This window comes from Coloeus monedula (assembly GCF_965178545.1).
Source record: "Coloeus monedula genome assembly, chromosome: Z".
Taxonomy (NCBI): domain Eukaryota; kingdom Metazoa; phylum Chordata; class Aves; order Passeriformes; family Corvidae; genus Coloeus; species Coloeus monedula.
Window position 1 is genome coordinate 29089507 of NC_138822.1, and position 23811 is coordinate 29113317.

The following is a 23811-nucleotide window of genomic DNA, read 5'->3' on the forward strand; positions in this document are numbered from 1 at the left end:
CTGAAATGTACTGCTCCATTCTCCTCCTAAAATTTTTCACTCTTTTCCTCCAAGAAAACGGCAAGTGCAGGTATCAGCAGTGTTAGTTTGCTTATTCTACGTGAAAACCAATAGCAAAGAAAACTTTGTCAAGCCCACACATTGGCACAGTTGCTTCCCTGGTAAAGAAGCCATTTCTGATAATGAGAAAAATTTGAGGAAGAGAACAAAGATTTGCTTCTTTTGGAAGAATTAATAAAATTTTGTTCAGTAGCATTGCTAATTCTATTGGGTTTAGAGCTCATACAAAGTCCATATTATTCTTGCTGTCTGTAGCAGTAAGTTACTCCTATACACAGAAGAATAGAGACAGATTTTAACATGGCTATATTTTTTTTCCACTTTTGGAAATGACCACATGAGCAAAAATCATCCACTTTTATTTTATAAGTTCGGGTTTAATGTCTTCACTGTAAAGTGCTTGCCATTACTGTTCGCTCTGTGCTGGAATATTATCATGCAGACGGCTGCCTGTCTGTTCTTATTGGAGTAGCTTGGGTCACCATATGTAATTCTCCTACTTATCATGGGCAATGTTATAGATGCAATGACTGGATTCTAATTTCTCCAAAGATTCTGTCACTTGTGTCCTGACCTTTGGTAGCTATGGCAGACTTTTATCTAAAACTTTCCTCAAGAGCTTTCCTTGCCCATCTGTCAGATACCAGCTTCTCTACCCTTTTCAGTTCTTTTGAGTAATCCAAGAGAAAAAATTTTACTCTCTTTGCCTAATGACACCTCTTGGTGTAAAGCAAGAACTATTTAAAAATCTAGGTTTAACAGACTTGGGTAAACAATGCGCATCTTCACCTTTAGGATGTCTCTACCCCTTCTCCCTCCCAAGGGAGGCAACAATGTTGTTTAAAGATGCAGACATCTGTCTTTCATGGAACAAAACCCTTCTTTTAAAAAGCGGAAGATTCGGGGTGCAAGTTCAGACCTCTTCTGATGTCAGGACTTGAGCATAACTCAAAATGACTCATTCTCTGGACTAAACTCAAAGCCATTTTTCATGAATATTCAAGACCCTCATACCTCATTTTCTTTCCCATTTCAGTTCCAGCACAGGAAACTTGGACATATTCCATTCAACTATCCCTTTCCTTTACAGTGACAGGATAAGGTTAGCTAAAAATAATATGGATTAAAGAGACATTTTTGATCCTGTGATCCTGAGTTGGGATTTCTTTTCTGACATTAGTGTTTTTATTTTTTCCTTTGTTTTCTCTTAGAAATGTGAACCTTAACATGAACCAGGCTACCCACCACATGTTTCATTGCTTCAAATTCTCTGATCTAATTAGCTAATGCATTGATATTTAATTACACCAAAAATAAAATTATAAAAAAATAACAAGCTTTACAGTTCTAATTATACCTTTAGGATTATGGGCTTACAGAATGTCCAAGTTTATGATTATTTATCCCGAAAATCATCTCTTAGTTTTTCCTCTGTTATATGTTGGAACCCAAGACATAAGGTATTGTGAGTTCATGCTTTCCTGTTTCTTTCTCTAGATTGAAATTATCTCCAGTAAACAATTTACTGTTGTGTAGCACAAAATTAAGTACATTAATGAGTGACCTTTTGATATCAAAATATTAATTGTTCAAACCAAACACAAAAAAGGGAAGTCATTCTTCTTAAGGGCGAATTTTCTTTGTGATTGACAATCCATAAATAGAGAAGGGTAGTCCCTCAGTAGCCAACATCTGTAGAACTGCTATCTAAACTTTTCTTTCTATGCTTTTACTTACTCAGAGTTCTCCAGATTGGCCTTTGTCCTGAAAGATAAATGTTTCCAAAATGGCTCCTACAAAATGTTGTTTAAATCCACCACATAGCAAACTGCCAATTGTGAGAAATGCTTTCCTCTAGTAATTATATTCTCCAGTGTGTGGAGAATATTATTCTATTTAGTATTACAGTTAACAACATCGACATTTTTCATGCCTGTATTTAAAATGTAGTCCTACAGAAAAGCTTTTCACAGTGAGCCATAGAAGTGCCCCCATGAAAACACTTCTGAAAACATCCATCTTACGACAAACATATGAAGATATGGGCCAACAGCTAGAGAACTTTTCTTGGTGGGCAAATTCCACTTGGAACAAACTATAACTTTTCAGAGTGAATCTTCAGTATGATCATCTTGTTCAACTGTCAAATTACTGAATTAGAGCTGCTGTCACTTTATATTGTTCAGTAGGTTCTGGGCTTTTTCTGGCATATGTTCTTATATTTACTGATTGAGGGCAGAAATTGAGTTATGTACATGTATCAAACATTTAAGTGCAATGGAATATTAATGTGATCAGTGTTTGAACATTGTCTTAAAAACTAAACTACAAGAGGTTATCATCATCAGTTGAGTGACTAGCCAGCAAGCTGAAAAGACAAGAAAGCAGACTGTTTCAAAGACTATTTTGAGAAACATATTCTAGTCCACAACTTTTATGCTACCACAGTATACCATTCACCTTTTTCAGTGAATTCCCTATCCAGCACACAGGCAAATCCTGTGTTTACTTCTGGAATAGGTACTCAGCAGCAGAATGCACAATGGGAGGGAAAGGAAAGGTCATAGCTAGGGCAAATTCCTACTGATTTCTAATGGCATATGCTTCCTTATGCCACAGTTTATAGCGGTTACAGCCAGGTCCCTTGAGAATCCTAACTAGTTATTGTTTTTCTACCTCTCTTGTATGTCTTTGTCCCCTATGAGTCAGGTTAGCTTGAGGGTGCCTTACTCTCCCTTTTCATGAAGACAGATGGTGTATTAGCCAAAGTTTCTTTCTTCCCTAGCAGTTCAGCTACAGGTGTTCAGCCACAGGGGCCAGGGAGGAGCTATAGCTGCAAAAGCTCTGCAGCAGCTGCTTGAAGTGCTCTCAGCATACCTGCGAGCTGGCTCATACTGCTGGGGCAGATACATTCTCTTTTTTTTACCTGAGGCAACTTCGTACTGCACTTCAGCACAAAGGTGCAGCTCATAGTCAAAGGCATATGTTCACTTTATTACCTTAAGGAACCAAGGGACTGCAAATCTTGAATGACTACTGCTGTAGTTTTCTTTCCTATATTTGTCTGGGTAAGGTCCCTCCAGGCTGAACAACCTCAGGTCCCTCAGCCTTTCATCATAAGAGAGGTAGGTGCTCCAATCCTGTGAGCAGCTCCCTGGCCCTTCTCTGGGCTCACTCCAACAGGACCATGTCCTTTCTGGGAGCATGCTGGGACCTCAGAGCTGGAGGCAGCTCTGCAGGTGGGGTCTCACCAGAGGGGGCAGAGGGGCAGAATCCCCTCCCTCCCCTGCTGCCCACAAAGCTTTGGATGCAGCCTTGGATGCACACTTGGCTTTCTGGGCTGGGAGTGCCCATGGCTGGCTCATGTCCAATCTTTCATCCACCATTACCCCCAAGTCCTTTCTCTCTGCTCTCAATCCATTCTTTCCCTTGCCTGTGTTAATAGTTGTGATTTCCCCAACCCGGGTGCAGGACCTTGGACTTGGTCTTGTTCAACTTCATAAGGTTCACATGGGACCATTCCTCAAGCCTGTCAAGGTCTCCCCAGGTGACATCTCTTCTCTCAAGCACATCAACTTCATCATTCAGCTTGCTGCCATCTGTCAGCTTGCTGAGAGTGTACTCACTCATGCTATGTCATTGATAAAGCTATTAAATAGTATTAGTCTCTTGAGAGACACCACTCATTACTGGTTTCCACGTGACTCTCAGGATGTGGCCACCCAGGCACTTCCTTCTCCATCCTACAGTCCATCTATCAAGATCAGTCTCTCCAGTTTAGACATAAGAATGTTGTGGGGGACTGTACCAAGAGTTTTACAGAAGCCCAGTTAGATGGCATCCATAGGTCTTCCTTGTCCACTGATACAGTTACTCCACTATAGAGGGCTATTATGTTAGTCAGGAGGAAATCTGTTTGAAGACAGATTCTCATAAATTGGATTCAAGAAATGAAGGTTTCTCTCTTTTTATGATGTGAAAGGTTATTGTGTGTACCACAGATACATTTCAAATTGTCTTTATTTAGACTGTCACACAGCTGAACATTCTTTGATTTAATCCAAACTCCTTAGAATATAAAATTATTATGATTCTCATCCTTCAACTTTTAGGCACTATGCTAGCAAAACTAAAGGTGATTCAGTTTACAAAAATGTTACCGAGAAGTATCGTCTTTCAAAAAGCCATAATCAGTGTGATACATCATATGACTCTGTAAAAGATACCATTCGTAACAGCTGAATCACACAACCATTGAATGGTTTGGAAAGGACCTTATAAAGATCACCCAGTTCCAAATCCCCTATAATGGGACGCCTCCCATTAGACCAGGTGGCTCAAAGTCCCATCCAGTCTGGACCTAGCTTTGAACACTTCCAGGGATGTGATGGCCACATCTTCTCTGGGGAACCTGTGCCAGTACCTCAACACCCTCATAGTAAAGAATTTTTTCCATATATTTAACTCTGCCAGTTTTCATAATATTGGTCAAATTTGTATCAGCTTGTATTTAGCTATTTGTGATCATGGTTTGTAGGATACAATTTTATGACACTTGAAACGGATAATCATGATGTGGCAATGACAGAAATTGCAATTAAAAAATTATATTTGAATCCCAGGAAAATGTCATAGCTAAATTAAGCAGAACAAATAATAAAAAAACCTTAAAATGCACAGACACATCTATTCATCAGTATGTACCAGCTTTCCTAAATATGTGTTTAACACTCACAAACACTTGTAGTTTGACAGCTGCTTCTGACAGGCTCTAGTGTGATCCCTGTCCAAGGCAATTTCTTTGATAATGAGGGGGCAGAACTTGTCTAGATCACATCAAGGCAGGAAATGAGGATTAGAAAAGAATTTGAAGAATACCTTGCAAAGGATGCTCAAACTGGTAGTAAAAAGGTCTTTACATACATCAAAACAAAGAAGGTAGTTAGAAAATTCATGAGATGGGTTAAAAACAAAAGTCTTAACTGAGGGAGGGGGTGGGAGGGAGTTGTCAGGGATGGCAAAGCTAGCACAGAGAAGCTCAAAGACTTGTCTGCCCCAGGCTGCATTTGGAGATGCTGGGGATTCATGACACCACACGTGCCTCCCACTGAGGAGGATAGGATCTATGTCAACTTGAAGTAACTTTACAAGAAATATGAGCCTAAACAGGGAAGTGAAATACAGACTGTGCAAGTATTTCACCTGGAAGTGAAGAAAGTCATCCAAACTAGGTGATGTTGAGGTACAAGTGATGAGAGACCTCAGCTACCAAACTGTGGAACGACTGGTTGTGGCATAGAACCCATCCTCATGATTGGGAGGTGGCCACCGAAGCATCACTGCCAACCCCGGCCATGACAGAGCCTAGCTTGAGAGGGAGAGACTGGAGAGGCTGACCTTGTCCGTTGTGAAGCTGAACCACTTGTGGAAAAGCTCACTGAGTGCACGGACAAACAGGGGTTGACAGGGAAGATTGTATCCACGTGTGACCAGTGAAAGGCTGCCCAGAGAGGTTATGGAGTCTCCCTCACTGGAGATACTCCAGAACTGGCTGGACACAATACTGTGCCACTCAGGTGACTCGGCTTGAGCAGGGAGGCTGGACCAGATGAGCCTGGTCTCTTCCAACCTGGCCCATCCCGTGAATCTGTGATCTTTAAAAGGGAAACTGCCCGACTGCCTGCTGGGTGAGGGTCTCAAGAAACACATCACAAGGGTCCATCCCGTGTTTTCCTTCAGCTTCCACAGTGCCCGTGGGCACTCTGAGCTTTCCGCTGGCATCTCGGCCCTCCTACACCTGAGAGCACCCACCTCTCGGCACGGACCTGTGTTTGCTGCGACCCCTCGGCAGCCTCGGGCTCTCACTGCCCGCCACTCGGACCATGCCACGTCGCCCACCTCCTTTGCCAGGGCAGCGCAGCTGCAGCCTCAGGAGACTAACCCCGAGTGACCGGGTGACTGACCGGCCCTCCAGGGTTGACCGACTCTTCGACGGTGACCGACGCTCTGTAGGTGACAGACCCCGGGTGACTGACCCTGAGTGACTGACTCTCCACGGGGTGACGGGCCCTGTGAGGGTGATAAACTCCGGGTGACTGACCCTCCAGGGGTGAGTGACCCTGGATGACCGACCCACGGAAGGTGACCGACCCCCAGTGACCGACGCCTAATGACCGGTCCCAGGTGCCGGACGACCCCCCACGCCCCCGGCCTGCGGCGGCAGGTGCGCGCTCACGGGGCGGGGCGAGGCGCGCTCCCGCGCGTGCGCGCAGCTGGCGCTGCGGGCCCGGTATCGCCGCGGCCGCGCCTGCGCGCACCCCTCTCCCCTCCCGGGCAAGATGGCGGCCGCGGGGGCATCGATCAGGGGTGGCGAGTGAGGGAAGGGGGTGGACGCGGTCCCGGCGTCGCGGCTGAGGGGAGGCGGCTGCCGGGCAGGGACAGCGGCAGGGGCTGGGGAGGAGGCGGCCGGGGGTTCCCCGGAGCTCCGCGGCAGGGATGAGGAGCAGGGAAGCCGGGGCAGGGAGCCGGTGAGGAGGGAGCGGGGCTGCTCCGTATGCGCGGCTGCCCGCCGCCCCTCACCGCCCTGGGGTCGGGGCGCAGCTCGGCGGCCCGGCGGAGGCGTCGGAGGAGCCGCGGCGGCGCTGGCGGGGGCAGAGGAAGGCTGACAGGTGAGTGCCGGGACCGGGATGAGCCCTCGGGGCGCTGCCCCCGCCCGGTCCAGTGCGTGTCACTCAAAGCCCGTGCAGCCGCTTGGCTTTCCTTTTCTATTATTATTTATTTTGCGGTAGGGCAACGTAATTTGACGTCACTTAGTGGTTTGGCTCTTCAAAATAAGTCTGAAAGCATTCAGGTACTCCATAGCTAGAATACCACTGGAATACGAAAGCTGTGTCTTAGGAAGCACTGAGCCGCTGTCTCCTGTGAAAATATATTTGAAGGCCTTGACCTACAAAAACTTAGTTAAAAAGCTCCACTATTAAACGAGTAATTTATCTCGAAACTCTGTGTTAGGAGGCTTTGTTTCTTCTGTTACATGCCCTCTGACCTGTGGTGATGAGGGGTGGGTGTGTACAGGTGTCTGTGACCACAGCCTCAGTAATTTTAGCTTTTGTGGCTGTTCACAGCTTTGGAATTGACTGGATATAAAGCAAAGTAGTTCAGATTTATGTAAACATCAGACTTCATTGAGTAAGTGCAGAGAAATGAAGATGCAGGTGTACTGAACTATCTGACTTGTCTGCTGCTGCCTCGTGTGTCCCCCCCAGCTATAAACAATATAATGGTGCTGACCTGTAGAGCTGTGAAGACAAGCCTTTTGGTAAGGCTGTCACAGAAACTTCTGACTTTCTGAAAAAAATAAAATGTGGTTCTGCAGAATCTGTTTTCATGTACGTGCTTCTACCAGATAGTGGTTGAACAAGAGGAGATAGTTCTATGTACAGGTGGAGAAGTGCAGGTGTGAAAACTTTGCTTCAGGAGTACTAACAATTTGGTAAATTAAGTTTACATCGAGAGTTAAGTGAGATTAGGTCATTACTTGAAATGCAGAGAAACTGAACTTTTTCCTCTCCAAGTGCTGTAATATTACATTTTTATGCTGGCTTTGAAAAAAAATTTATGCCAGATGTGTTCGTCCAATCCTAAGCACGCAAGAAATATTAAAGTGAACATCATGAGACCATTGTTATGCTTCAGCTTCTTTGATATGTTTTTTTCCTTTAGTTACAGTAAAGACTATTTATAGCATAGTTCTTTCTGTTGACAAAGGCCTTGCAAGTACTTGCTCTCCTCAGATGCCTTAGGGGTCAAAAAAATACAATATTTAGTGAAAAGTGTACATATACTTGGTTGCATAAAGGAGAAAAAAATTGTGGACATCCATATGGTGATATAGGTATTGAATTATTTTTTATTGCTAAGAAATACAATAGGAAACTCTGTTGAGCATAAAACATGTATTACAGCCTGCCTTGTTTTTGCATATTCCCTATGCAATGAAACCCATGCTCAGGTATGTCAAGTGTTGGTACCCAGGCATCTGTTGCACAAAATATTCCCCACGTGACTGACATCACAAATACAGTTTCTTTAGAACATACAACAAATACCATCGACAGTGTGCTGTGCCACTGTGTCCAGTGAGTTTCTGATGCTGTTCTGATTTGTATTAATGCTAAACTAGTAGCTGTTGGCCCTAACAAACACCAGTGTTGTGTATTTACAGTACCTTGTGTATGCTTTATACACAAATAGGAATATTTTATATTTATGTATTTATTTTTCATAAATACTTTTAGGTTATTTCTAGAATCTTTTCTATTTAGATAGAAAGTAAGAGTAAGGCAGTTATAGCTCTCTGTCACTGTATTTAAAACTAAAAAGCTTAGTTAACTGTAAATCTTCCTTAATCCTGTCATAATTAAAAAAGAAAATTTTTATTTCGTTCATTTTATCTTGGCTAAACTCTGAAAATTCCTTCTTTCTGCATAAGCAGAATAGGTTGAATTGGTTTTTAATAGTTAACTTTTCTAGTGTGTTTCAAGCAGCTCAGTAACAATAAACAGAATTATTCACCCAGGCGTTGGATATATGCTTCTGGAAATATTAGCAAGCTATTCTGAAGTATTTTATGTGTGCATAAAATGCCATGGAGGAAAGCCTGAATGAGCAGGGCCTGTTTAATCTGGAGAAGAAAAGCCTCAGAATTTTATCAGTGTCTGCAAGTATTTGAAGGGAGGTTGTCAAGAGAATGGAGCCAGACTCTTCTCCGTGGTGCTGACTAATAGGAAAAGAGCAATGGGCAGAAGGTGATTCACAGGAGGTTCCACCAGAATATGAGGAAGATCTTCTTTACTGTGCAGATGTTCACACACTGGGAGAGATTTCCCAGAGAGGCTATGGAGTCTCCCCCACTGGAGATATTCCAGAACCTAGACACAATCCTGAGCAATCTTCTCTGAGATGACCCTGCTTGAGTAGAGGTGGGACCAGATGAGCTACTGTGTCCCTTCTACCTTTACACATCCTGTGAGTGGGAAGTGAAAGCACAGCACTGATTTAGGATAGTGTGCATCTTGTTTCTACTTCTACAACTTCTTAGAAATTGTTTTGTAGCGTTGTACAGTAGAAATCTGTTAATTCTGTGATCTTCTCTCACACTTACCTGAAACTCAGTGTAAAAATCCTTTGGGTTTTTTATTGTGCCTCATTGTTCTGTGAGTTGTCTCAGTACAATTTCGACATTAGATAGCAATATGTGGTCATTTTATATCACATTACCATGTTTTCACAGTGTGGTTTTCTAGCTTATAGGATATTGATGGAATAAGCAATCATTTAATGGGCTGAAATTATGTACATAATAAGCTTGGTTAATAAAATACAGACTTTTGAACATTTTGCATTTTAATGGAACTATCAATATTATGAACGTTCAAACAAAAAAGTGTAGTAGGATTATTTTATCATCACTGAAGTATATTTGGAAATTTCCATTCTAAGTTTGAAAATGCATGTATTAAACACACTGAATGAAAGTATGTGAACTCAGCTGAGAAATAGTTGTAACTGATTTTTAAATGAATCTTCTAATTGTTTGCTGTTCAAGCTCCTATTGTTTTCATCATCCATTTTTTACCAGTATTGGTGAAGCAAAACCACTTTTACTTCATAGTCATACCTTTGACACCCTTCATACCCAACTTAAAATATTTCAATACCTCACACTTGGGATTTGGTCGTAACCAACTTGAATTATGACTGCAAGTATAACTTTGGTTAAAATAGTGTTAAAAATAACTGTGGTGGTTATTTTATAACCATCACAGTAGTAGTGTGCTGTTGTAGAATGTGAGTTGTTGCATGATTGCCATTCAGTTTTAGTTGAATGGTAGCATTGAGTTACATCACTTGTAGCTGGGTGATAAAGCTACTGGGCAGTGAGCATTTGCTCAATATTGTACCTCAATTTAACCGGGATGTGTCGGTGAAGGAGAGGGGAGAGGTAGGTGGTTGAAAGAAAGGTTGGAGAACAAGAAAGCTTGTTTGGATTTGGTATCTCCATGTGCTACTGTAACAGTACCTCTGATATTGCTTGCTGGTGATGGTCACTAAGATAGTATATGCTAATTTGAACCGACTGCCAAAGATTAATTGGGTTCATTTGTGTCTTAAAGTAGTAGTTCTTTATTAAATATTAGTCCTCGCTAGTGGAAATAAGAAATTTTGAAAACATTAATGCTTTTTGAGATCAGAGGGAATTCATTTTGCCATTACTTCCACATGGATTTTCAGAAGATAAGACATAAAATTCAGTAGACAAGAATATCTTCTGAATAAGTAAATACAGTTGTGTTAGACGACAAGCAGTTTGATTTCTCTACGGAAATGTTAAACTAAAACATTGAAGTTTAAGTATCAATAGCATTTTGATACAGCTTTCATAAGTGTAGTGTTACTCTTCAGGGGTGCATTTTAACCCCACACTGATAGAATATTAATATGTAATGGAAGAAGAGACCTATTCATGTAGACTTTATTTTCAAAATAAAAATAATTTAGGCTGTGTGAAATAGTATAATGATGCCTCTCTTAATGCAGGGATTTTTTTTTTTTTTTTCCTAAGATATAAACTTTATATTCTTACCCTATAATAGAATTCTGGTGACATAGTCAAACATTACTTAAGACTTAGCTTTTCACATATAGGTTAAATTCTTGAAGTGAAAGTTGCTTATTTTTCTGGAAATCAGATATCAATAAAAAGCTCTTATTTCTGCTGTTAATGGTATGATTGTTGGCTGCTTTAAATAGATTCTGAAAGGTGCTGAGTTTCACAAAGCTGAGTTTGGCTGTTAGTAGACTGGCCTTTTTTTGTAGTAACTGGCATGTGGAGGGAACTGGAAGGAAACTAGGACTTCTCATTGTTGTGTGACAAGGGTGCAAAGAAATCATGAAAGCATAAATTGTGTGAGTTGGCTCTCCCTTTATTAATGGAAAAAGTTTCTCAGGATCACATGAGCTTTTTCTTTTCTCCAAAGCCCCTGCTATGGAGAGTCCGCATTGCTGCTGCTCTTCTATTTAAAGAACCTCAGCCAAGAATGTCTTTAGAATTAAGCAATATTTTTTCTTATAGAACAGTGTTATAAATTCTGATTTAACACATTTTTAACAGAAATTTAGTTGTATTAGTCAAATATGTCTATTTTGTCTCACTGTTCTCTCACTTCAAGTAAAGTAAGTCATAAAACTCGATATAATACTGGATTGTACTTTGCTATTTCTTGGAGTAAGATTTAAATTTACTTGCTTACTGTAAGTTGAAATCAATGAGAAGTTGATCAATGAGAAACACTTCCCTCGAGCTCCCACTGGCTTGTTCTGTTTCAGACTGTACTGGAGTTTGTGGGCTGTGGGCTCTGTGTAGATAGTGAGGTGACTTCTGATTCAGGTCTGCCAACCTGACCTTGGTGCCAGGGCACGCCAGGGAACAGATTGTGCTGAATGCCATCCTGGGGCACGTGCAGGATTATCAGGGGAATCAGGCGTAGCCAGTGAGGATTTATGAAAGTCAGGTTCAGTTTGACCAGCCTGGTCTTCTGTGACAATGTGACCTGCTTGGTGGATGAGGGAAATGGTGTGGATATTATCTGCCTGGACTCTAGTAAAGCCTTTGGCACTGTCTCCCACAGCATTCTCCTGGAGAAACTCGCTGCTTGTGGCATGGACAGGTCCAGTGTCACTGGGTGAAAACTGTCTGGGCATCTGGACCCAGGGAGTGGTGCTGAATGAGTGGAGAGGTTAGATCCAGCTGGTGGCTGGGTACCAGAGTGGTGTCCCAGGGTCCAGTGTTGAGGCCAGTCCTGTTTAATGGAGTGTTCCCTCAGTCAGTCTGCAGACAACACTAAGTTGGGCAGGAGTGTTGACCTGCCAGAGAGCAGGAAAGGTCTGCAGAGGGATCAGAACAGAGTGGATCAGTGGGTGAGGTGAGATTAGGTTGAATAACAAGGAAAATTTCTTCACCAAAAGGGTCATCCAGCATTGGAACAGGCTGCCAAGGGAAGTAATGGAATATCACAAAGTGGTAAAAAAAATTATAATTTCTAAGTTCCCGGAGGTACTTAAAAGATGTGTAGTTGTGGCACTTATGGACATTATTTAGTGGTGGGTTGGCAGTGTTATTGGTGTTGATGATCTTCAAGGTCTTTTCCAATCTAAATGATTCTTTGATTCTAAAAAAACTATTTGAATGCCTGGGTAAGCATGTCAGGATAGAACTTACAGCTGTCGCTGTATATGCTGAAGTGGATTCCTGCTCCTTATTTTGGTTTGTCTTGTAATGGATGAATTGTTTGGTTTTGGGTTTTGTGTTTTTGTATTATTTTGTAACTGGTTTTGGGAATATGGAAAAGTAAGACTGTGAATAAAAATGTAATATAGACTGGTTATATAAATAAGAAATGAGGTTCAAACATAGAGGTGAAAATAAAAAGTACTATAACATTGAATGTATTCCTGTAACCTCAGTGGAAATTACCCATCAGTGTCTTTGCAAGACTTTTTTCTGTGCAAAAGTTGTGTGACTATCTTTGGTCACAGATGCAATTTGCTCCCTGGCCTCCCTGTTCAGATATAGACGGAATGGATCTGTATCCCATGTTGCTGCTTGTGTTGTGCTTGGAGAAACAGAATAAACTTCAAAGAGATAGGAGCAAAGTGTTACTACATCAGAATTACTATAAGGAATTTGTCAAATCTACTCGTTGTATGTCATGTGGCTTTGTGTTGGAATAACTTCATGGAAATTCCAGTGTGTTATTAAAAACAAAGAAACATGGCATGTAGTGTGCAGAGATTTTTGTTGTGACAAGTGTTTCTTGCTTTTGGGTTTTATAATTAATAGTTTTTTATAAGTAGTTTTGTAATAATTTGTGTCCTTCTCCATTGGGATAGAGTTGTAGATTCTTTTCTGCTCTACAATTCATTAGACAAGACATTGTAAAGATGGTTTTCCTGCTTGCTATGGGTAGCTGTTTCTCAGTGTGCATAGAAAGTTCTTGCTTGAAACTGATCTTTGTTCTCAGAAATTATTCATTTGCCAGGAGAGTTTGATGAAAGTAATGCTGCTTTTCATGCCTCTCCTTGGTTTCTCTTAATTACAACACACAACTACAAAAAAGTGTGTGCTGCAGAGAGAGGTAAAATTGAGGTGAGTTTATAACTGGACCTGTATTTCAGTGGTTTTGTTTGCAAGGAGGAGAAGGGGAAGGTTTTGTTATTGCTTGCAGCACAGACCTGAAGATCAAGCTTACACAGTCTCTTAAAAAGCAGTAGTATATGCTATTACAAAAAGGACTGCCTGTCAGAACGGCTTTTTTCACAGGTATGTAGGCTCTTTGTTATGCAGGAGGATAATATTTTTTTTCAGAGACAGTATTACTATTTTTTAAGGTACAAACTATTTATATGCTGAACATATGTTTTGGAAAGTCCTGCTACGTGGTTAACATTAATGAACTTTTCTTTGGCTGTGTTTGGGAGCATATGTCGGATGGAATAGGAAAGAAATCTACCATGTTGATACCTACTTAGGGGCACTGGAATTTAGTAGCTTTGAGAATACACTCCTTCAGCTTGTAATTTTTTTAGAAATGTTGTTTCAGACACAACACTGAAATAAACTCCAACCAGTTTGTTAGGCTAGGAAGTTGACGTTGCTCAGTTTGCTGAATGCATGGGGTACCTCCACCCAATATCTACACCCACTGTCAGAACTTTTCACTATGCATTGTGGCAAACAAAGAAATTAATGTTCATTGTCTATAAAATGGGTAATTATCTTCATTAATTAGTATTCCATCTTCTATTGGTTATTGATTTCTTGCTTCTCATCCTAATTACTCCACATTTTCACTCCTTTTATTATCTTTATCCTAGATAGAGAGGGTTTCAATACAATTACTGAATTGTCTTTGTTACTTTCTTGTTTCAGGGTTCTTCAAAATGTCCTTGTGGTCCATAAATTCTGCATTCCTTGTGTCCAGTTTCAGCAATAGATCTCTCTCCCAGGCTTTGTTAACCTGCTCTTAGGTCTGAGATCACTGAAGCATATCAAAGTTGATTGGAGTTGGTTTAACAAAGTTTCAGTAATTTTCCCAAACTGTGTTCCCACAATAGCAGGCTGTGACAAACCTTGCTAAGTGCTGGCTACATTGACAGATCAGAGCAGAAATATATACTGATTGTGATTAATTAAAACAATAAATTAGAAAAGTTAATTAGAAGAATTATTTAGAAAAGTTATTGGGAAAGTTGTATCATTAACTAAGCACTATATGGTACAAAACTAAGCATTAGTCATGGATAGGGATCAAATGCTATTGTTTTAAGGTTAAGAGAATTTTCCAACATTTCCCCCCATTGCTACATAGACTCTTTAAAAAAAAAACAAAACAACTTTGTTTGGAAACAGACATGGTAACAGGTCTGTTCTGTAATTCCCTAGCTACAGGAAGTGTTTTGTGAGGCTTTGCTATAAGAATTTGAGCAGGTATGTTCAAGTTCTACAAGAAGCAGCCATGCTACTTGTTATCCTCATAGATGGTCAAGGTTTCTTCTACTAGTGTAATGTAGCAACAGCTTTTGTTTTCATTTTACTTTTAATGGAAACATTGAAACATTCAATTATCATTGATAATTGAAACATTTAAAATGCCTCTTTATTAAAAAAACAGTGGAGTAAAGGTTGCCTAATTTCTTTCATCTAGTTTAGTAATGCAGTCCATTCCTTGCCTGCTTGAACCATCTGTAAAGAGGTTGTTGGATAGTGCAACATTTTTTGACTGCAGCAGTGTTGATTGTCATTTCAGTCATCAGGAGTTACCTCCATTGCTTTTTTAAGTGTGACATCCTTTGGAACAGGCTAAGTAAGTTTCAAACTGTGAAACAAGACATTTCTTTTGGAAATGGAGTGAAGTAATTTGATCAAACAAGCTCTTAATTTTATTAAGTTGTATATTGTAAGTACAGTGTCTGAATAAAAATCCTGAGTTCCTCAGCTGCTCCTCTTGTACACAGGTCATAGTTGTGCTGTCTTTGTAGTTCTAAATTCAGATGCAAGTCTTGCAAAGAACTTCCACTTTGTCTCAAGTTGCAGACATCTTAGTGTCATACTGCTACTGTCCATCTTGGTTAGTGCTGCTCAGATTTCATATGTCTTTTCCATGGTTACTTGTTTCCAAAACACTGTGCTAATATTTGATGTGTTTTGAAAGTACATTTCAAATTATTTTTTTGTGTCGCAAAGTCTTTTGGTATCATATTGATCTTGATGGTTGGTCATGTTGGTCTTAACTATTGAAAAAACTTAAAGCTTGTTTGTAGGACCAGAAATTTGGCACGCCTTCATTTCTTAGCTTTTTCATGCAATTAAATGGTGAGTTCTAGTGCCCAATGCATTGAAACATTGTCAGAAGGCCATGTATTTATTGTCTTTTAAGGGTCCAAGTGGGTGACCTTTGCACTACTCTTGCCTATTTAGTAAAAAATACTTTTCCCGTAGCTGATGTAGTTCCTGGTTTGAAATTTTAGTATTCTGTAGCAACTTGCTTATTTCAGTGAAAATGCCAGCCATCTAACCATTTTGCTGTTCAGTAAAAGCTTCAAGTACATAAGTAGACACTTAATTTTCATGACAAAGGGAAATCAGCTTTCATTCCAAAAGAAAAGTTTGTACTTTCAGGCCTGCACCAATGCCTTTCCAGTGCCCCTAATGCTTGCCTGAAGGAAAGAGTGTCTCTTACCCTCAAGTTTAGGAATTCTTTGAGTGAAAAATTCCCATTTATGATGTGCAAAGCATAGGCTGTAAAGGGCTAAGTAGCTATGCTTCTTCTACTATAGTAGAAGGGATGCAAGACCAAAGTCATCTTGAACTCCTCAATACTTTCTTTTTTTGGTGGGTTTTGGTTTTTTTGGTTGTGTCTTTTAAAATTCAGCTGTGTTGTGGGGGGAGAGATACAGGTATTTCAGTTAGACATCTTGAAGGAAAAGCTGTCTACGCCTTGAATAATGGGATTTCTGGAGTTAAATGCCTGCCTCCTCTCACTGAGATTGTTTGCAACGTCTGTATTTTCTGCTCAGAAGGATCTACATTTAAGATCTCTGCTCTTTCTAATCTGTTTCCCACACAATTTGCAGTCCAAGGGCTCAAGTAAAGTCTCCTTGATTACTTTGTATTAGTCACAAAAGACTTGGATGTGGAATGAAGTTTGGGTAAAATTAATGGCTATTGGCAGGTGCTGTACAACAAAAATCATTGCTGTATAGCACCTGCTGTAAGTTAGGATCTAGACTAATTAAAAAAAAAAAAAGCTGAAATTATGTTACAATTTACTTGCTTCTGGCATTAAAAGCCTATTTGTCAGCACATGTAGAGTAAAAGCTTCAGTGCCAGTAACCCTGATGCTACAATTGTCACGTGTCATTGCTGAAAAGATGGTGTCAGCAGGCAGTGCTGAGATACATGAGATTCCAAGGTTAGCAGAATCCAATATATGACCATGTATCCTTCCACACAGTTGTTTTTTTAACATAGAGCTAAATTGATTTTTTTTTAAATAAGACAGTTATTACCATATTTAGTTATAGACTAAAATATTTGTTTACAGACTTTATAAATACCAGGATTAAAGACACCTGAATAGTTCTCAATTTCCTTACATACATGTTTCTTTAATTGTTCTTGGTACCAGTCTTCCTTCTCCCCTGTATTTCAGGGGAATTACTCTATTAGGATTTTGTTCCATGGTATTCAAATTGTTCAACTACAAGCATTTAATTGTATAGGACTCTAATTTTAGTCCAGTCTAGTGGAGTAATGACTCTGTTTCCACAAAAGCAAGGAATACATGCAAATGATTTCTAGCATTTGCTCTAGCATTTTTCTATATTGTGTTTTGTTACTTCAGTGAAAACTACAGGTCTAAATTAGCAATATGAGATGAAAAATGGCACTTGCTACTGTAACTTTTCTTTGGTTCCAAATATAGCATATTTGTTCATAGGTATCATTATATATGTTAATGACTTTTTAAAAATCTGGTGTACTGAACATGTCTTGGGGGAGAAATGACAACACAGAATAATAATACTTAATTCACGTGTATAAGTGTCGAAATATTGTTCAGAATGAGTTCTAGAAAGTTTTAAGAGCAGGGCATAGCTTGGAATCAATGGAATAGTTTTAATTAGGTCAATCTTTTTGCTTTTTTTCCCTTTTTTTTCACTTGAATGTCTCTGACATGTCATGCAGGGTACCAGGAAGCACAAAGCATGCCTGAGTACTAGTTCATACACATATATGGTTATTATATTTTTGTCCTAGAATATCTTTGTTAATTTAACATGTATACACTGTAAATCTATATCCTTGCATTTGGTTGGATTCATTCCACTGTTGTGTTAATCCATGCCAGTTCAAGCAAGTAGCCAGAATATTATGGGGCTTCTTTTTAGTTAATATAAGACTAATGGGATGTTTGAATTGGCATGGTATTAGGTCGCTGACAAAAGGTTTAGACGCCAGTCCAAGTGATGGCTTGCTAATTAAATGTCTAAATGTCATTAAGACCTTGAGAACTAGACTTGATTCATAAAGCTTTTCCCAAAAAAATGTTTCAAGTGCTGGAAGCTGAAAAGAATTAATTGAATGGAGAAAGAGAGCTTGTCTTCCTCTAAAACCAGTGGATTTGTGTATTGCTTTGTTTCCATGAAAGAGTAGTTGTCTGTACATGACTGTCTTTATACTGTTCCAAATCACTCTCTCAATTTTACTTGTGAGCAAGATGTCCAGGTCTTTTTTTTTCCACAAGTGAAATAGTGCCCAGAATGATGTAAAGCTACTGAAGAGTCCCTGTGACAGTCTGGTATGCGTGCAGCAAGGAAGATTTGCTGTTGAAACCAGTTGTAATGACAAAGCCTGGTTGTAATTCACTGGTTTTTGATGTTGAAGTCTCAGGTGGTTTAGAATGTTTTAACTTGTTCAGGAAAATGCTGGAAAGATGTGTCTACCTTCAAGGTGCAGGTGGTAGCTGTTTTACTTTTGCTCTCTGCCAGTATATTAACTCTTGTCTTAAAAGTCAACTGCTCTGAATATAGGGAGCTTTGGAATGTACTTATCTGTTACTTCCTTAGCCAGTGTCTACTGTTTTAAAATTTTCTGACTAGTGACATACAAGAGATGGAGTTCTTTAAAATGCCAAGTTTGTGTGGGCAGTTTGCCACCTGGTTCACTGAAGAGGAATTGTCTATTTTATTCAGTCTGTGTTCCTTTAAGTTTACTGTACCATTTCTGAACATGGATGGGTAGTGCTTTTCATCATTCTTGTCTCTGTTCTGCATTTTCTAAGTTCTAAATGTAATTATACTGGCTTCTCTTCTCTAGAAGTTCCATAAGCTTCAGAATTGCTTTATGTCGTGGAAACCTCAAATCCTTTAAAAGACATGACTTTTGTGCTAAAGCAATTCTGCTGCTCATGGCCTGCAGTGCAGAACACTACCAGGCACTTGGACTGGGCAATAAGGCTGTCATGAGCCTCACTACCAGCACTTGCCAGCATTTGCTCTTTGGGAAAGGAAGGGGAAAAAAATAGTAAATACGAGAGAAGCAGGAAAAGTATCAGCTAGGTGTAGATTAGAATACCCCTGCTCTTGTAGATCACTTAGTGAAGTCATGCTGTGACTCCAGACTTTCCTGGAAGTGCTTGGACATGGTGGAGTGGCCGTGTCCTGTCACACTGTGCCACCCTTCTGCATGGTGGGTGCACATCTGGGCACACAGGGGCACTTCTGGTGAAGTCACTCATCCAGACGACTTTAGTCACACGCGTGTGATAACATGATGAATAAGTGCCACAATATGAGTGTTGGACGAAATTCCCAAGTGTCTGGTCACAAGATGGAGCAAAAAAACATCAAGTAAAGCAAAAAAAATAAAGAAGTGAGACTGGAGAACAGCTCATTCATAGTCTTGAATAAGAAAATTTCAATTACTGCCTAGTGTGCTTCTGGAGAAGGACTTTGGTTTTCTGTTCGAGTGACAGAAGGGATTTTGTCAATGGCATGGGATCTCTCCTATTGTTTCTTCCTTGTTAGAACAAGTATTACCTACTGTGAAGATTTCTGCCTTTCTTTTGCCACCTGGGGTAATTAGCTTGCAAAATTAACTCCTTCAATGTTGTGGGAAATACTTAAAATTCTTGAGCTCTCAGCTTACCTTAATTTTCAGGCATTAAGTTTCCCTGCAAGACTACTCTATTTGGAATTTTTGTTCATGTAGAAAGAATGTATTGCGTTTGTTTGCCAGAGTTTACTTGGGATTGCTCAGTTTACTTGGGTTTGCCAGGCAAACTTTAAACTTGAATAGTTTGAGTTTTAACATTAAAACATTAAAAATTACTTCTAGCAAGGGATTCAGTACTTGATTAGAAATGTATACATTTATAAAAGAGTAATGGATAAATGAAATGCAAATCCATGCTGAGAAGGAATATTTGTGTTAAATATGACTAAGGGCTAGTGTTCTATCTGACTTGCACTGGAAGCTTTTGAAAATACAATCTTTTCATTTAAGGCTGAAGTATTAGGGTTACATGTTAGGAGAAGAAATATTCTTCTAGTACGCTTAGTGATGGAGAGCTTTTATAAGTATTGCTGTGATTAATTAGAATTTTCCCTTCCCGTGTCTGTACGGATTGGAATCTAAGATGCAAAGTACACCAGTTATCCTAGCTTTTTTAATTGTTACATCTTAACCTGAGTGTTTCTATAGAGCTGCAACATTATATACTTCAGTCATGCAAGTCTATCATGGTTCATTTAGTTCACATTTAGTGCATGCAATTTAGGTATTTTGGTTGAGAAGCTGGTGACCTTGGATTAAAGCTGGGAGGAGAAGCTGGCACTGAAATATGTATTCTACCTAGATCAAGGAATTCCTGCCTTCTCAGTTTTTGACAGACTTAAATGTGTTTTTTTCTGCTCTATTACTCCATTGATGCTTTATTTGTTCTGGGCTTGGATATCAGTCCTTTTCTTCAGCTGCTTTTTCCCATTACTTTACTGAAGTGACTTGGGTAGTGGTAAATTTTCAGTAATAGCTGTCTCAGATGCTGGTTTTGTTACTTTGAAGATGCATGGTGATTTCCAAGATGATGAATGGCCCAAAGAAAGGCCAATTTTGTGTGACTCCTAAAAATATAGATCATAGGGCACTGTTGCTAAATGTGTAGACCTTGGTGCTGGAAGCAACTTGTCTAGAAATATAATGGATATTTCAAATTTGTATTCCTTTTCTACTCTGCAGGTAGATCAATTAAAAAAAGTATTCATGCTGCTTGAATACTGGACAGAGAAGCTTATGCTTGAATTTTTATCACCTGTTGGCTATTCAGTAAGCTGGACCTTCTTTAGGCAAATATATCATATAATAGATTTCTGAGGCTTTTATAAAAACAATTCCCTCTCCATTGAAAGAAAAAAAGGTTTTTCCACCTCACTAGTGTTACTGAAATTAAGATTTAAAGATGTTATTCATTCAAAACCACAGAAGAAAAATGTAACTCCTAGCACTCACATCAGCAACATATATTTTGAATTGAGGCGCTGTATATTTTTAACTTCCAACAAACTGACTAAACTGTGTGCCAGAAGAGGAGGGAAAAAAATCAATATGCCACTATCGCCTAGAACCTTGTGTTACAGCAATTCCCTAGGGGACTGAGACCCAAATCATCCAATGACATATTTTTATGGTGAATAAATAAGCTGAAGATAGCAAGAACGCTTCCAAAACAAAAGCTAACTGAAAAATGTGACATGACTCATTATTCATAGTGATTAATATGGCAGTGAGCTGAAAAACTGTGTGTTGGCCAGGTGTCTTGGAGGGTTGTGCTACCTGAGAGCACAAGTCCATTCTTGTCCTCATCTTGGTTTTCAGCTGAGATATAGTTAATTTTCTTCCTTCTGCAGGAGTGTTGCCTCCCACATCAGCTCATCTCTGCATACACAGAAATCAATTAATCAGTTAATGATGAAGTTCTATACTGGTCCTGAGAAATGAGCTGGAGGATTTTCTTTCTTAACCTTACCAAGCAATCAGCTCAGTCTTGATGGTGTGAGACTTGATTATAATTGTTGCAAAACCAGTATGCAAGGAATACTGCTTGGAAAAACACTGCAAGGAATTAAATTCTTGCAGCATTAATTGAATTGTAAGCTTTCATGTAGTTCAGTCTTGGACCCCAGCACTATTCAGTGTGACCCTTACATTAGAGGCTGTAGAATAGCAAAAGTTGGTAATTTTTGAAATACCTTGTCTCAACTTGTGGGCTCAATTCCTACTGAACTTCTGTAATTTGATTAACCTCAGCAATGCTGGGAAGTTCATTTCCAGTTTGTCCAATCTGTGCTGACGGATCTCTTTAAACGTGTGACACTTAAAAATAATTTCAGTATACAGTGATAAAAAACAGCCTACCTTTTGCTAAACCAAGTTGTACTCCTTAAACCACACAGCATAAATCTTCCTTGACAAGCCATTTTTATTTGTGGTCTTTCTTCAAACTCCTTAGCAATTACTTTTATGTACTGAAATGTGGAATTTTTTATATTTTTGAGGATGATATATGTGTCCTCAGATGCCTTGCCAACACTTTATCTTGTAAATTATAGTTTTTCTAGATTGATTTGATGCAGTTGTCCTGTTCTAGCTAAGAGCCTCTATGGCTTGAGCCTAAATTTTAAGTGTTCAAAAGATTGTAATTATGGTGAGAGAACTCACAGCCGTGACTTAGCAAGATCCTTGTGTTTCTAGACCTTGTCACAGCCTTTCTTAATGCAGTGTATTTTAAGAAACTTGTCTCTAGCTGGCACTTTTTAAGTCTTAGCAGACTTGGAGAATGCTCATGGTTAACCTACGTTTTCTGGAAAAGGTCATTGCTTACAGGATTCCACAAAAATTAACTTTCTCTCCTTTTCAATACCATTGGCAAAAAACATGTCGATGACCTTTAGCTAAACAGATGACCTTCAGCTAACTGATTTATTACTACTAAAATGTCAGAATGCTTACAAGAAATCAGCTCTTGCATTAAGAACATCTGGTTCAAACCAAACAAAGGGAGGACTGAAAGGAAGATTGTGCAGAAAAAGGTAAATATTCCACTGATAGAGCTTCCATTTGTCAGTGGTGTAGAATTCTGGGATGTGCTCCTGGGCACTATAAAGCTTATATAACCATGTAGCATCCATCTCTTTTAGCAGGGACCTCTGTCAACCACAGTGTAACAAGAAACTGAATCTGACCATCCACTTGCACGTGCAGTCATCCATGTGTCATGTGAGTACTGTGATTTCTTACAGGTGATGCTGAGTATGAAGAAGCAGCAAAATAGGGCTTTATCTTGTAACTCAGGCCACTGCAGGTGTTCCAAGTGTGTACTCAGTGCAGATCTGCCATCAGACAGATCCAGAATCTGACACTTCCCAAGAAACATGGGAAAATATACCATTTTTTATCTTTCTTTAAACATATTCTTCTAGTCTACGGCCCAAATGGGGAAAAGACAAAAAGTACGTATTAATGAAAAAAGTCCTCTAGGAATAACTTTTCTTCTGAAAAAAAATCATCAGAGAATCCCTGAGGTATACTAACCAAGGGCTTTTATATTGGAGATGTTCAGCCTTCAATACTGTTAACAGACTACTGAAACAGAATTACAAATGGGCTAAAAGGTGCAATTACATTTTCTAAAGTGCGGATAAGCCTTTATTTGGCTGGAGGCTTGGAGTGAGCAGGTTGGCACATACCAACACAGCCGTCAGTGGGGTAAACTACACTTGAAAGTCAACTCTTTATCTGATTGCTGTGAACTCACTTTGTGCACCTTACAGAAAAATGACAAGATTCCTAGCTCACATCTCTAAAATCTGTTTCCAAATTTCTTTAAAGGTCGAGCCCTTTAGCGGACTGAATAAGCACCATCCATGATGCAAGAAGTGAAAATTACAATATGCAGATACAGTAAACTACCTAAGAAGCCTGAAAGAGCTATAGCAGAGGAAATGAAGTGATATAATGCCAGGATAGTGTGATGTTCTTAATTAGAGGATGAGGAAATCATAGGTAGTGTGACACAAAGTTGTGTCAGGTGGTGCTTATTATATAGTTGAGATAGAAGAGTGGATGGTGAAATTTATTGGATAACAGTTTTCTAAACAAACTATCTTCATTATTGCTTTTACTGCTTTTAGAGAATGTGACTAATATTGCAGATTGGGCCATGGCTCCACACTAGAGCTAACAGATGTGAGGAAGGAAGCAGTATTTTTTCTTGATTTTTTTTTTTTTTTTAAATTTCAAGCAAGAAAGGTTCATGCAGATGGAAAAACTTAGTGAGAGGGAAGAAAGTATGAGTGGGAGATGCCCCAGAGAGCAGACTACTTCTGGACAAAAGTAAGGAATTGGCAAACAGTAGAGAGCATTAAATAGTAAAGGATTTAAAGAGCAAATGATGTATTTCTGTGCCTCTGACTTAGTTATGAAATAACTAAACAGCATGCATTTCTCTGCTTTTCTCATTTAGCTTATGTTACATGTCTGTGGGGTAGTTAATTGACCCCTGTGAAAGACAGACCTTGTCATTGCTTGTGGAAAAATCTTCTCAAGTTCAGGAACTGGTAGCACAACTTTCT

The 23811-nt window shown here is 39.5% G+C and overlaps 1 protein-coding gene across 2 annotated transcripts in view; it reads left to right on the forward strand.

The window, feature by feature from the left end:
- Positions 1 to 6516: 6516 nt before the first annotated feature.
- The window catches only part of APC (APC regulator of WNT signaling pathway), a 95861-nt gene continuing 78566 nt past the window's right edge, over positions 6517 to 23811 (forward strand). For both annotated transcript variants that reach the window (XM_082301903.1, XM_082301905.1), the window contains exon 1: positions 6517 to 6728. The gene's annotated coding sequence lies outside the window, so the exon portion shown is untranslated. The remainder of the gene's footprint in view (positions 6729 to 23811) is intronic.